This window comes from Apis laboriosa, unplaced genomic scaffold (assembly GCF_014066325.1).
Source record: "Apis laboriosa isolate Shangri-la unplaced genomic scaffold, ASM1406632v1 scaffold9_cov152, whole genome shotgun sequence".
NCBI lineage: Eukaryota > Metazoa > Arthropoda > Insecta > Hymenoptera > Apidae > Apis > Apis laboriosa.
In genome coordinates this window covers 605,281-618,115 of record NW_025224966.1, presented here as the reverse complement: position 1 = coordinate 618,115, position 12,835 = coordinate 605,281, and the positions used below count along the sequence as shown (strand labels likewise).

The 12,835-nt window shown below is 35.3% G+C and overlaps 1 protein-coding gene across 5 annotated transcripts in view; it reads left to right on the top strand.

The window, feature by feature from the left end:
• Positions 1 to 600: 600 nt before the first annotated feature.
• LOC122719967 (focal adhesion kinase 1) overlaps positions 601 to 12,835 on the top strand; it is a 32,188-nt gene continuing 19,953 nt past the window's right edge. For 3 of the 5 annotated variants that reach the window (XM_043946278.1, XM_043946277.1, XM_043946276.1), the window contains exon 1: positions 601 to 867. The gene's annotated coding sequence lies outside the window, so the exon portion shown is untranslated. Of the gene's footprint in view, positions 868 to 7,385; positions 7,971 to 8,310; positions 8,443 to 12,835 lie in introns of those variants that run through there. The other 2 variants (XM_043946271.1, XM_043946273.1) reach the window with 2 other exon arrangements.

Below are 12,835 nucleotides of genomic sequence, written 5' to 3'. Positions count from 1 at the left end.
CATAATAGGAATTTCGCGACGCTAAATCATGCGTTTGCGTAATTCGTTCGACATCTTCGCACATTATTCGCTGATTAATTCATTTTTATTTATTTTAGTATTATTCTTAATTATCATATCATCCTTTCATCATTTATCGCTAATACTACGTAACATGAATAGTTCCAAAATACATTTATATTCCAATTATTATAAGGAAGTACATATTTAATTATTATATGTACGTATATCCCTCTTTCTGACATGTGATTGTTTATACCATAATTATCTTATCATTGTATACTTTTATTTATTCAATCAAACATTTGACAATCCTTTTTGTATCGATATTAATATACATGCTTCAAATGTCAATAATAAACTATATATGGATATTTTTAAGTAAAAAATAATATAATTATTCAATAATATTCTTTACGTCGATAAAATAATTATCAAAATAAGCGACAATAGATAAATAATTTAATTTGAAACGATATTATGCATGAATACTGATAGATGGCGTTAATATTTACATCGATGCGATTGCCGCAAGATGGCAGTAATATTCGCTGATATTGACAGGTGCTGAAGGAATATGGCGGCCAGTGTTTACGACAACTGATCGAAACCGATCGAATTTACGGATGAGTCGTGTGCTTCGCGTATTATTTACGATTTCTCTCCCGATACAGTGTTTCCGTTGATCTTTGAATCGTATGCCAAGCATCTGTCTATTTTTCGTTAAAAGAATTGAGTGTAAAGCTGATCCGATTAGTGAAACGAGCTTCTCGATCTTGAAAGTTTGAGATCAGGTGGTGGATTTTTCTTTGATACAGAAGTGCTTCCGAAGCGGATCACTGGAATATTACGGAATTCGTCGTTATCGTAAGTACCGATAATTAATCCTTATTTTATTTTTGATCAGACAATTGAAGGATCGTAATAAAAATAAAGTATAGTCAGTTAAATAATGTGTGGAAAACTTTGATAAGCGAAAGACAGAAGTGGCCATCTTTGAGCCTTCCTGTGTGTTAGTTACACCGGCGAAAAAGGATCACGATTATACGATTCGTGTTACATAAAATGATGCTGCTGTCGGATGACACATGGAATGTCTTGAATAATCATTATGTGAGAGAAAGGTTTTCCTTCTTCCGTATCTTACTATCCTATGTATCTTCTGAAAGTTGTCTTTAATCTATGCATATAATCTATCAAATACGTCGTATCATTTTCTATTTATCTTTATTTTCGATTTTTCGATATTGGTAAACTTTCATTCGAACATTTAATTATATATATAGAAATAGGTCATACTTTAATTTCACCGAATCATAATCTATTTTAATGTATTTTAGTTTTTTATTTTTATATGAGAAAGAAAAGGAATATTATGTTATTGTTATAATTTATTTCGATAACGTGAAGAATACGTGAATATTAAAATATTGATATTGTATGTCAAATTAAAAAATCATTAAATCGAATCTATAACAAACGGATATGCATGCCAAATATTTTGAGATGCGAATTTTTACAATATTCAAAATCGCGCGTTTTCATAAAATTATAATTGCAGAGTAGAAAAATTGTTTGATATAAACTGCAAACGTATTGTTAATCATAATCTAGATCTCTTGATATATTTATTTTCATCCATTTTTTATTATCTTATCGTTTACCTTTGTATCAATGACTTGACGATTTTGTGATAATGATACCAAGTTAAGAATTTCAGCAGTCAGAGAAAGAATGAATATTGTATATAATTAAATTTATCGATCGTTTCTCTTACTTCACAGTCGTTTACTCGTCGCGATTATTCTTTTTGTATTTACAAATTTGCGACGGTCTTATACATCACGGTTTTTATTTTTACGTGTATCTGGTTTTCGAGAGGAAAAAGGAATGTCATTCTTCATTCGCTTTAAGAATTTTATTGAGAAAGAGGATGGTAAAAACAATATCTATCGATTTCGCTCTCGAAGATATTACATAATCATTCGATAATCCATTATATGAGATAAATTTAAAACTAAGATGTTATATTATATATGATATATAATTTTTCGTTATCTGGTTACAACTCATTTTAGCGAAAATTCTTTTTCATCGAATTCAAAAATAAAATAGAAAGAGAAGCAAAATGTTTGACAGTGAAAAAAAAATTTTATATGAATCCATCGATTATTGGATCGTCGAGTTAGGCTGCGCTCAATACAAATGAAAGCAGCAATCGAGAAGTCGTCCTCGATCAATCGTAACGGCACCTTGTCTCGTTCTTCTTTATTAAATGAATTTCCTAGCAAGTTGACCTACAGATTACTTTTGCACTTCCAATTGGCACGTCTATCGTCATCGTCTGTTATTATACATACACACATACATATATATACATATATATATATATATATATATATATAGTATATGTACAATTTATTGGAATTTCTCATATAAGAGAATATATTACGTATATCTATTATATCTATTTACGATGTAAACCGATATAATATTTTGACGGATACATCTCCATAGACAATAGTATCGACATCGTTGAAATTGTTTATCGAATAAAAATGAAAATATTACATTGCAATAAGGATTTATTTTTATTTTATTTATTATTATAATTATAAATATCTATTATCTAATATGCTCTGTTGCATTAATTCATCGCGATTAAATATCGAACGAAGAGAGAAATTGTATCCTTTTACATATTACGTATATATAATATATATGTATATCGTAATTGTACGATCTTTCGTGATGGAAATAGATTTTGATTACATATCGAAGTTGACAACGGATTGACTATTTGCTTCCTGACAAAACTAGGAAGGAAGTCAATTACAAATTCTCACGTGCATTTTCATGAAATTAATCATATACATAAGAGTTCCCTCGATTCGAAATAATCTATTGTGTTTTAATGGTCATGTCACACGCTCTCGAGCCTTGAACACGTAAATCGACCTCGAACCGGATCTCACATCCGTTCTTTTTTTTTTTCTCTCTCTTTTCTTTTTATTCCTTTCAGGAAGGGTAATATGGAATTAAATAGGGGTGGCGGGATCTCGCGTGTCTCTGCATGTGTATGTAAATCCCATTCTATGCTCATAAACGGACCGAAATGCACCGTCTACGAGCATTCAACCAGTACACAAGAGAGATAAATTTCTCTTCGAGTGGCGCATTGTGTCGTAATAAAAATTCTTTTGACGGCCATTTAAAGAAACACAAAAATAATAGGAAGCGTGTTTTATCGAGCGCAATTTCTATCATGGTCTCGTACTCTTCTCCTCGCTTCGCTATTCTCGACTGGTGATTCGTACAAGAAATAACGTGCAAAATGTTACGCGTTCAGCAAATTTTTCTTATGCGATAACTCATCGATTCTTCTGCTTATATATATATACATGCGTAAGTACCTGTATTTGGGCACGCATAATCGAAATTTGATGGTTTCTTTCAAACGTTTCACGTTTCATCCTACCATTTTTTTCATCCAAATAGAATCCTCCTACGTAATCGAAATTAATTCACGCCTATTTCCATACTCGCCACGCTTCGATTTCGCTTTCGTTTTTTTTTTTTTTATCTTTGATTCGATTAAAATTTATAATTGTTAGTTAACTGTTACACGCAATAATCGATATTCAAAAATTTTTTTCTTATCGGTCTGAGAGCGTTACGGCTTTCGTGGTGCAAAATGAAAACACAGGACTATGCCTACATAGTTCACTCGGTACGGTTCTCATTCGTTTCCGGTCATGCGATTCTGCCCTTAATTAATCGTGACGTCGAGAACGTACTATTAAATTTTCTTCTTCCACGATTTTTTTTTTTCTTTCTTCTTTTTTATTTTTTTAATTTAATAAGCAAAGCGATAAAACCACATCCACGAAAATGTGTGTCGTTATCTCACATTACGGGATGCTTTATTTTTCATGGGCGAAACCGGAAGCTTCGGGATGCACGACTACTATTGTCATGAGCCACTGTTTATCCTTCACGATACGTTATCTTATCCGCTAGTCCTTTACCTCTGTTGTCCACATAGATAAGTCGGCTAGGCTTAAATTCTCTCGTGTCTCTTTTTCACTTTTTTTTTTTTCATTTATTTATTTTTTTTTTCTTTCATTTATTTATTTTTTTTTTCTTCAGATTTTGAAGACGTAAGTAAAAATGAATTAGGAAAAATCCAAAAGTCATATTTCAATGTTAATAAAAGTTGGTTGGGATAAAAAAAATGATGGAAATCGCTTGCACGACGAATCAAGTTTCCTGTGGAAATAATTTTGCAGTTGGTAGTGTTTTACTGGATTACCAAGATGATATCGGTAATTTTACCACGGTAATTAACGCTACTTGCCGATAAAAATACCAAGGATTCGCGTTCACGTTTCTCTTTTCCGGTAGAGTTTGTGAGATAGAAGAGCAATTAATTACAGGCCTCGTTAATCAGATCTATTGTATATGCTCGTGCATTTTTATGGGTATGTGTATTAACCTTGTTTAGAGGTTAGACTTATCTTATCGATATACTAATCGTTCTATCATTCGAATATCGTTTCGATACAATTATTTTTTTTATTTTCTATTTTTTTTCAATTTTTTATTTTTAAGTTTCGAGAAGAGCAACACGAAAATAATTCTCCTAAGATTCTTCCATTGAAGCGTAAAAGCTAGACGAATAACGTCTGTGACTACTCAGACGTACAGCCTACACATCATTTTTCAGTCTTCCTTATCGAACAGTTGTTTCCTCTTTTTTTCGTCTTCTTCCTCTTTCTAGTTTTTTTCTTTTACTTCTAATTTTTAACCCTTTCTTCTATATCTTTCTATACATATATTTTCCATGTTAAAGTTAATTGCAAAATTTAAATTCAATTCGATGTTATTTGATTTCTATCCAATTTCAACGAATTAGAATAATAACGCATGATCATCGTGCATTCGCGATAAAGTAAGTTAACATTCTCGAAAGTCTGCTTATCGAGGCAATTTAAACGAAAATTAGAGAACCATGATTCGTTTTGACCATACAACATGATTTAGTTACCGGCCAATTACGCTACTTTCATTAGTAAAGTTTTCCCGTGGAACAAGCGGCGCAAAGCGGCCAGACAACTGTCTGGTTCCTGGTTTTCTTCTTCCCTGATCGTACACACAATCTATATATGCGCACATATATGTGTACGTACCTATTAGGCATTGTAAGTAACCACGTGAGAAACGACAAGCTCGCTTTACCTCATCCACGTCTTTCGACATTATTCTCATTATCCTTTAACATCCTTTTTCAGCATATTTAATGCTACATATTGACGCTGACCGCGTGAAATCTTTCTTTGTCTGTTCGTTACCATCGTTACATATATATATATATATATATTTATCGTAGAAAATGTCTTATACATAGTAACTCAACCATCCTCAAGTGTCGAGAATCTTATTGCTCGAGATAAAAATTAACACTGATACGCGACGTCCATTGTTACGGAATTAAGAATTTCTGTTCAAATAATATAGCCGATTGATGGCACCACGAGCGCCCTCTGTCCAATCTTCTGTTCATATACGCGAGATCTCGGTTTGTGGTTGAACTTTAATGAATTTCAATTGATTCGTCTTCTCTCGTTTAGAAGAGCACATCGTGGTGTGGCTGTGCTAAGCACCGCGACGTGGGTCGATTTTATGAGACGGACGTGACTCTACCGGTATCTTTTCTCAGATGTACGATTTCTATGCAGTTTTGGTCTCGCTTGGTTTACGATTCCTTCCGTTTATGATCAGGATAAGGCAAGACACGAATCATAAATTTCGATGACTCGGTTTCCTCTACTGCTGGTATTATAATTATTATAAACGGATGTGAATGTTGGACTTTTATCCCGGAAATCGAATCGTGCGATATCTATTATTATTCGCGAATAACTATGTGCAAATTAGGTTAGGTTAGGTTAAGTGTGCGCATGTACTAATAGCATGCGCCAATTTTGCTACTAGAGATTTTTGCGATTGAAATAAACAACATAATATTAAAAGAAATGCATAAGTATAAATCGTTGTTCCTACGAAAGAATATGATGTGTTAAGAAAGAAGTGTTTGCCGAGAGATATTTGCTGATCGTTCAAGTCGCGGAGTGAAAACACAACCAAATTTCCATACTCTACTTTATATGTACTACGACATTATTCCGTTAGAAAGCACATTGTTTTTCTTTTCTTAGCTTTTGTTCCTTCGGCTCATCATCCTTGTGTGATAGATGCACGCACAAGTGTGCTTCTTTCTAATTTCTTTTTATACGTCACTCTCTTGTGTTTCCATCGTTCTAAAGGGTTCTCTCACTATGGAAATTGCACCATTTTAAACTTCTATATGCATACATAAGTACCTATATAGATGCGTGTATATGTATACATACGAATACAGTATGGAGCAAACTTTTGCGAACAATAACTTTTTTCTTTGTAGTGTCTTTAAGATAAAGTAACGTGACATTAAAAATTCAAAGTTAAACGAATACCTTTTTCTTAAAAAGTTGAAAAAAATATTTCAACTTGCTAGATTGTGAAAATATTAAAATTATTAAAGATCGAGATGAAAAATTTCGATTATTGAGTTATTAATTTTAAATTACTAGTCATTTTCCAAAGAATCAAGTATTCAAATATTGAAATCAAATTTAGCAATAAAAAATTGTAAAAAATATCTTTTTTATCTGTAAAAAAGAAATCGTGAAATTCATACACATAAATATAAATATAATATCTAGTAGTAGTATATACGAATTACTCGATATTATTTGACTGCTCGTAAAAAAGCGCCCCCTTTCAGATTCGGATAACAATAGCATCTATGGCGTTTCTGAGTCAAAGTTTTGAAAAAGTTTTTCACTTTACATCCAATAATATATGGAATCACCAACTTGAACAAACATCAAACATTTGCGGATTGAACCGCGATCGATATTAATTTATTCGCAGCGAAAGCAGTTCTCTGATTTTACCTCGATTCTCAATTTCAATTATTGACCGTGTTCCATCGGGTTACGTAAACCATGTTGTCTTACTTGCCAAAAGTATTTCGATCGATCGTTTTAAACAATTTTTCGTAATAGTTGTTCGATAAGCTCAAAGATATCGTGAAAAATTATTAATACGTTGTTTACAAAGTGTGACAAAATTTGTGATTAATTAATGATAAAAAAAATAGAAAAGATAAATTAGGTTAGGTATATGCGAGGTCGTTAGGCCAACACCTGACGAAGAAAATATGTTCACATCCCATCGAAGTCGGACTACCGCTGCGATATTCAAGGATCTGAATGTCGTTCACGCACACTTTCTTCGTTCATGGATGAACAAATGATCAAACGACCCTAAAGTAAAAAAAAAAGGTGAACTCGCTTGTTTATCGGAGAGAGAAAAAAAGATGGAGGCGTGAAGTTCGTGAACAAGAGAACGAAATGTGTAGTCAGTGAAGAGAGAGAATGACGCATGGTGGTGCGAGAGCGAGAAGGAAGAAAAGTCTGTTGCGCGCGAGTGCAAGGGAACGAATGGAAGAGAGTGACAGAGAAAGAGAGAGAGAGAAATAGAGACGAAGGATGAAGTGCGTGCGCGTGTCGTATTCGAGAGAGACACGGTAGCTTCTCATAGAGAAGAGACAGTTGCTGGTTTGCCGCAAGGCTGTTTGCATCGAAGAGGCGAAAGTTACACCAAACGGGGTCCACACCCCATTTTTCGTCCTTCATCGTGTTTCGTTTCATTTTTTTTTCTTTTGGTTTTATTATTATACGATGTTTCGTTCCACGCCATTTAGCTCGACGTGATCGACTTATCGAGACGACGGATGTCGATTGATTGTCGCGCGATTTCGCGTCGAAACGTGCTATCGATTACGCGGAACGTCTTACGAAGGCTCGATAAACAGTGGTGTGATGTGTTGTGATGATTATTTGCGTTGATTGTGATCGTCCAAGGTAAAAGACGATCATCCATTTTCATCGTGAACGCGATCTTGACATGGAAATTGACGGGGTTTGCAATTAGGTCGCGAGAATCGGTCAAGTGTCGATCGAAGTGTAATTTTGGAAAGATCGTGCGAACGATGGAAAAAATGTAGATGAAAAAACATGGCAAACTAGCATATCGAAGAAAAAACTGTTGAAAATTAATAGCGTTATGGTTACCATGTGTATAGTTGAAGCAGCTTCGCCAGAGCCAGAAGTTCTTGATTGGTGCAGCAACCGGGTTCCATGACTCGTTCCGAAAATAATCGTCGTATTTTTACCGTCTCTTTATGCCCACTTCAGTGCCGCTGGAAGCCGCGTAAAGTGGCGTTAATTCGACGTGAAGCAATACGAACGTTGTCACGCCTTCGTCATTCCAACGAGAAGATGCAATTATTCATCATTGTTTTGTTCTTATAAAGAGATCGTCAATTTTGTTATCGTAATTCCATTACAAATTTTGTTAATTTTATTAAAAGATATTTTGATTTTCTTTGAAGAATAACAAAAATTTAATTTCTACTTAATTTTTTTCTCGACGAAACAGCGCTAATTTTTCCGTAATGTTCACGATCTACTTATAACCTACTCGCGTGGCGGCATATTGCTATATATATATATATATATATATATATGTCGTCTGTCGTCTGATCTTCGATAAATGCTGCTTCCTCGTAGCCTTATCTGAGCTTTCTGTCACGCGAAACTTTCGCCACCACGGCATCCAACTATTTATTTGCTCGCATTTCACCCAGGCACAATGCACGTCTGCCAACGTCCACGTATATACGTATATATATTCGAATGAATACCTCTTCGCGACACATGTATAGAAGTTCGTCGTCACTTAGCTTTTCACGCGTTAAAACACAATTGAGAAAGTAAAATCGTAAGATCTTTCGATGATTGATGTATCCTATAATTTTTCGAGGATTATATCGATTTTTATAGATTATGAATAAACGTGTAACAGGAATCCAAAGTATGGTTGAATGATAAAATTAATCGATTAATCGATTCGACTTGGATTGAACGAAACATTCTCGATTTGTTTCGTTCAATCTGTCGCATCACTGGAACGAAACAGGGAAAAGAAAAAGAAGAATAAGATTGGCGGAAATGTCACGGAATTTAAGACTTCTTCTCACGTTCCATTCGTTATATCAAAGTTATTTCGCTTTAGCTCATCCACCTCTAGGAAAAATGACTCATGAGGCGCATTAAGTACAAAAAAAAAAAAAGAAAAGAAAAAGTGCTAACAAAAAAAATTTTTTCATTCTAAATAAACACATCTTTTGATTGCGCATATTTTTGCTACTTGATCGAAATTTTATCTTCGAATCTTCGAATTTTTGATTCATCGATGACTAAAAATCGAAACTTAGATTAAACGAACAAAAAAGAAAGTTGATCACCTCGCTCCATCATCGAATTCGAATTATTTATATTCAATATTAGATTTTCACTTCTCGTTTCATAACCTGTTATTCTTCGTTCCATCTTGATTTCGAACAATCCACACTCTCTTTCCACATTGAATTCACACACACTCTTTATCGACTGAAATGACACCGTATATACTGGCCAGGAATTTGGTGAAGGAGATACATTTTTCCTTTAGATTGGCGATCGGTGCAGGTGAATGAATCCTTGCGATTCGCATTCGCCTCTTTAGCTTGTCCGTCGACCCTAACTAGCTATTTATATACACGAGCTTCTTGTCTCTATGCTCGTTCTTGTGCTTCTGCGTATCTATCTTGAAAAGATAGGTATAGTATAGATCTGCGCATGTTCACGCACTGACGAATCCGCTATTCGCTCGCTCGTGACCATGCGCAATCACTTATAAGCAACGAAGATATCGATTTATAGAAAATAGAATATACGAAATATAGAATATTTCGTATATCGATTAAACTCGTTATAAGAACGAATTGATTTACATCTATAATCATATTTTATTTTGAATCGCGTGATTTAGGTCTACGTTTTACAGGATCTCTTTTGAAAGCACACAGAGCCACGCGACTTTTTCTGATGCATCGTTATATAAATAATATTTATTAGGACCGATCATTTTCTATCGCTCGTTTTTGTTTTGTATATTTTTAGATAAAAAAAAACAAATGAAAGATAAAGTTCCATGACATTTTAGATATCATAGATTTTTCTTCTGGTGGTAATTGGCAAAATTACCACGAAATTAAATCTAAATCCGTGACAAAAGTGAAAATACTCGACTTCGATTTTCATACGTTCGTCACGTGATTTTTTCCTTTCGCTACCCTCTTCTCGTTGCGCGTCGTCGAGGCAGGGCACGTTCACGAAGAAGGAACAATTGCCGATGTTCCATCCGTTGAATCACCTGTCAATAGCCGTCGAAAAAGGAAATAGGAGTAAGCGCACCATGCTCACCGCCATGTTGGACCACCGTCGTCACTCGGCAAATATGCTCGCAGCATAATTATTAAGGGCGCAGCTGCGAGATGGCACGTACACCTTTTTTCAAAACCACCGCTATGCACCTCCATCACGCGACTACGTATTCCTTGCGTGTATATAGTATTGGTTGGAACGCGTCCGCAACCAGGGACCGGAAGTGTCGCGATACGCCATCCGCAACGTCGTTTATGGTCACTGCATATCGTTTTCCGATCGAGCAATTTACTCATAATGGTCGTTTCGTGTTTTCTTAACTTACAAATTAGATAAAAGTCTTGACGAAAGAGTAGCTATAATATTAACGCAAGAATAGTTATTTATAACTATTATATATTATAAACCTCGAAGTTACATATGTTGGATCCAAGAGGGAATATCAACTCGAGTTTTCTTTTAAATAAAATATTATCGATGCTAATCGAATTTTTTTTTTGTTTTTCACTCGGAATAATTTTAACTTAAAAGAAAAGCTAAAGCTTCAAAAAGCTAAACTATGTATGTAACCAATGTTTTCTGAAGAGGGGATTAATTAAATTATACATTCCTTCTTTAGATACCGTACAAGTTTGTAGCTTCAAAACCAACGATTGTCATTGAAGCCCTTTTCGACAACAAATTTGCAATTAATCCTCGTCCGATGAATCGTCTCGCTTCTTCATTATCCTCTTACTCTAACCGTTAACTTGTAGATCGACGTGATACATCGCGATCGAATGTGCACGTAAGTCGGTAGTCCGTCGTTCGAATGCTCGTACGCGTTGGTGCGCGTGTGAAAGTAACAATGCGTGGAACCGGTGTCGTACGTTTCGAGCAGGACGAAACGCATCCGAATCAATTGCTCGATGCCCATTGTTCCTCCTATCGCACGCGAGTGGTTGGTTCGATGAACTTGGAGATACTTTTGTTCGTGTGAATCGTAACACGGCGCGAACCTATCGGCATTTTATTTATTCCTCGGTTCGTTTTGTTCTGGAGGAAGAGGGCCGCTTTTGCCGTTGCTCGATACACGAGCGCCGCATTTATCATCCGTTCTATCGAGCCGTGCGAAAAAGAGAGAGGAGCGTCGACGTGAATTAACTCGTTGACTCACGTCCTCATAATTTTCCGTCGTCTCTTTAAAATTTAGTCTACGGGAGAGTACTTATAGTTGCATTCGTCCCCTCGTCGAATTTAAATATATCGAGGAAACGGATATATATATATATTTTTTTTAAAGATTTTATAAAATATTTATAAATTCGATCGATTTGCGAGATCTCTGTCTATTTATACGTATAATTTTACGATTTATGAAATCGAGACGTATATCCAATTACAACCAATGGTAATTTAAATCGATGATATAATAGTCAATCGCGAGTATACTCGTATATTCTAACATGTTTTGTAATTAGTATATCTTTTTTTGATTATTATTTCTGTATTTCCGTTCCAACGTATTTTTTTTACTGCACGCAAAAAAATAACGGAACGGAATTTAGATAAATGGAAACGGGAATACGAATTACGAAATACATATAATTTGACAGCGTATTAAGAAGGGATCGCGAAATAATTAAACACGTTACATTTCGTGTAAATTCTCACGTCCACGTGGCTGTTATCTGTCTGCTTCGTGTGACATACGTAACAACGAAACGAGCCGATAGGAAAAACGTTGGTGATAAGCGGATGATAAGGGATGATGCTCGTTGTCGGTCGCGAACCGGATGACGCGTATAAGCACGTATGTCTATGTGTGCTTGCGTATAGTACAGAGTTCAAGGCCGTCTCTCATCCACCGAACCGTGTAATTACTGAGAAACTTACTTTTGCGAAAATACACGCACTTGGGGAAGGGAAACTCGACAAAAGGAATGTAGAATGTATGTAAAACACAAGAAAGATTCGCATTTTTTTTCTTTCTTTTTTTTTTTTTTTTTTACGAAGTTGTTGAATTTTTTCTCTCTTTCTTTCTCTCTTACTCGTTTGTTAGCGACAGCTGTCAGCAACGATAGACCTTCGGTTCGGCCGTGGATCGATAATTCAACATTCTCACGAAGCCTTCTCTTCTACGAAGAGAAGGAAACGAATGGACAGAACAGGATGAAAAGGGGTTGAAAAGAGGGACGCATGGAAAATAGCGCGCGCTCTTCCCATTCGCACACACTAATTTGCATTCGAGATGTATAGAGGGAATCTCTCTTTTTTCGACAGGAGGGGGGAGTATTTCGCGGAGTAAAGTAACAGGATGAACGGGAAACAGGGTTGATGATGACGTTGTCTCGAAACGAGCCGACACGGTGTTTCGGACGGGCGATGAAATATTCGATCGACATGATCGAACGTTTCGAAAATGGGAACTTTGATCGAAGAGGAGAGAGAGAGAGAGAGAGAGAGAGAGAGAGAGAGAG